Below are 3,326 nucleotides of genomic sequence, written 5' to 3'. Positions count from 1 at the left end.
GCAGAATGTTTTTCAAAGCGACGAAAGAACTCACCAAAAACTATAAACCAAACACAGCAATATAGAATAATAATATAATAATAATAATACTTTATTACTCCATTTTACAAAAGAAAGCGTGCGTCAATTTAATAATAATTACATTGTAATATAATACAAATTGAATTCAAACATTAAATTGGAAAAACATGTATACATCGGATTTTCCGTGACAATAGCTCTCATTCTTCTCCGGAATCTTGGAACTGGTAGGATCCTTGTACCCTCTGAAATGGATTGTAAATCTTGATACTCTGGTACAGAACCGTCTTCTGAATCTTCGTAAGATGCGTTTTAGGTGGCACCAGATAGCAATTCACATGAATTGGTCTAACTAATTATATTTCAATGTAGATTTCAATGTTAATTTTAGATTTTGAAGGCCACTTATTGCCCTTGTTTCGTTAGAGTATTTCGACAATGTGTTAAAATAATGAACTATTTTATCTATAAGTGGTTTCTCATTGCCAAAACATTCTAATTTAATGCAAACCAAAATTTGACACAAGAAAAGCTATACCAATAAAGCGTTACAATTCTTTTACAATAATAAAAGTTTCATTATACCCCATTGTGGAACATACAGGGTGTCTCAGCGAGACCGGTCATTAGACGTTTCTGGGGTTCTGGCCAAATTAAAAATTTGAGAATTCAGACATAAGTATTATCAATTACGTTCTCTTCGTCTAAAATATTTTCAGACTTCTAGCACTTCCGGTTATACCGGAAGTCGCCACCTACTTTATTTTTTTAAATGGAACACCCTGTATATTTTTACATATTTGGATTTTTCTGTTTTGAAGGTTGATAAATAAGTTTACTTTTTGCAATTTGATTCGGCCGTTCTCGAGTTATTCGAATTTTTCTAGAAAATCTGCTCCAGTGGACATTTGTTCAAAAAATCATAGAACACTCGATTTTTGAGATATCAATTTAGGATTCAGAACATGCTTAAACAACATGATGGAGTATGTTTTGGTGCCGAGAACAGCTGTTTAGATCGTTTGGTCACTCTACTATGACACGTAAACTTTTCGAAATTTGGAAGCACCGTAACTTCATTTTTTTAAATGGCACCCCCCATATTTTATTGCTTAGTCGTCTTCGGCGCCTCATTTTACATCTTTTATATCCCAGATGTCCTATGCCTAACATTAATAGTTTGAGATATAATTAGGGTTTTTTTGAAAAATGCTCACATATATCGATATTAACCTAGTGTGCCATGGAAAACAAATATTTAATGACTTATTGACAAACGTCAAAGTCTGATTTACGTTGTTTGATGCTTGTGAGTCTAAAACCAGTTAAAATGGATATTAATAACGTAAATAATCTTTATACAAATGAAGAAATCCATCATTTATTTTTTGTGTACGAAAAGTGCGACAAAGTTCTTAGTAGAACTTGCAGAATGCTTAATGAAAATTATCCACATTTACCTCCGATGACAACAGGTAAATTTAGAAGAATAGAAGCAAATTTTTTGCATTTTGGACGAATTAATCACGTGTTAAACTGAGCAAAAAATGTAGTAGATAATGCAACGGAAGAGGTGAATACCTTGGCTTATTTCGAGCCCAGTCCCAACACCTCAATTCGAGCTGCCAAAGAAGATCTGGGAATCATACTACGAACTTTGTCGCGCTTTTTATGCATAAAAAATAAACTAAGAATTTCTTGATTTGTATAAATGTTACTTTCGTTATTGTTATCGAGTTTAACTCTTTTCAGAAGTAATATTAAGCGACCTAATAGGTAATTATTAGCTCACATGTATCAAGTGACGTAAACAAGTGTGTCTTTGACAAGAACTCATTGAAAAGGCACACTAGGCTAAATATCCTTATGATATGTGTGCATTTTTCAAAAAACCCTAATTATCTCCCAAACTATTAATGTTAGGTATGGGACACATGGGATATAAAAGATGTAGAATGAGACACCGAAGACAACTAAGTAATAAAATATGGGGGGTGCCATTTAAAAAAATGAAGTTATGGTACTTCCAAATTTTGAAAAGTTAACGTGCCATAGTAAAGTGACCAAACGTTCTAGACAGCCGTTCTCGGCACCAAAACATACTCCATCATGTTGCTTAAGCATGTTCTGAATCCTAAATTGATATCATAAAAATCGAGTTCTGTGATTTTTGAACAAATGTCTGCTAGAGCAGATTTTTCTGGAAAAATTCGAATATCTCGAGAATGGCCGAATCAAATTGCAAAAAGTAAAGTTATTTATAAACCTTGAAAACAGAGAAATCCAAATATGTAAAAATATACAGGGTGTTCCATTTAAAAAAATAAAGTAGGTAGCGACTTCCGGTATAACCGGAAGTGCAAGAAATCTGAAAATATTTTAGTCGAAGAGATCGTAATTGATAATACTTAAGTCTGAATTCTCAAATTTTTATTTTCGCCAGAACCCCAGAAACGTCTAATGACCGATCTCGCTGGGACACCTGTATATGAATATTACTATGTTCAACTACAGCTTTCTCCCCAAATTTACCAAAGTAGTTACATTAATGGAATTCCCCACAAAATCAGCAAAATTTCTGATATGTGTAACTCATCTCCAGATTCGAATCATTTTCATATAAAATATTCGCTTGAATCTTTGTATCAAATAAAGCTTACTCATCAACATCACTATCACTTATGTGCCACCTAATACCACATAATAATGCAGGCGGATAAGTACTGACCTAGATAATCTTGTGGATGTGTCTCGTCGTCATAATTTATTAATTAACTCAGCAAAAACCGATGTTATTGTTTTTGGCCCGAAAAAACTTAGGGAAAGAATTAAACCCAAACTTGACATACGCATAGGAAACCAACAATTAACGTGCAAAGATTCAGTTAAAAGTTTGGGAATAATTATTGATGAGAATCTAACTCTCAATGTCAACTCTCAAAAAATACAAAAAGTACAAAATTTATGTCTGCGACTAATTTTTGGTATAAGGCGACGAGAGCACATTAGTCACAAGTTGATTGAAATAAGCTGGTTAAATATGATCAACCGCAGAAAATTACATTGCGCAACAGCTTATTTCAATATTATAACGACAGGTCGACCACCCTACCTTCGCCGGAAGATACGGTACAGGACGGACGTGCACACCGTCAATATTATTATTATTATTATTGCTGCCGGGCTGAGGAGAGCGGCCCCTCTCGTTACCGCGACCTATAAGATCTATTGTAACTTTAGCCCTCCAAAGGTTTAGGGCAAATGTAGGTCCTTAATGAACCTTAGTATTGTCCTGAGGTCTTGAA

Source organism: Onthophagus taurus, chromosome 7 (genome assembly GCF_036711975.1).
Source record: "Onthophagus taurus isolate NC chromosome 7, IU_Otau_3.0, whole genome shotgun sequence".
NCBI lineage: Eukaryota > Metazoa > Arthropoda > Insecta > Coleoptera > Scarabaeidae > Onthophagus > Onthophagus taurus.
The sequence above is the reverse complement of the archived record's forward strand: the minus strand, read 5'-3'. Positions refer to the sequence as shown.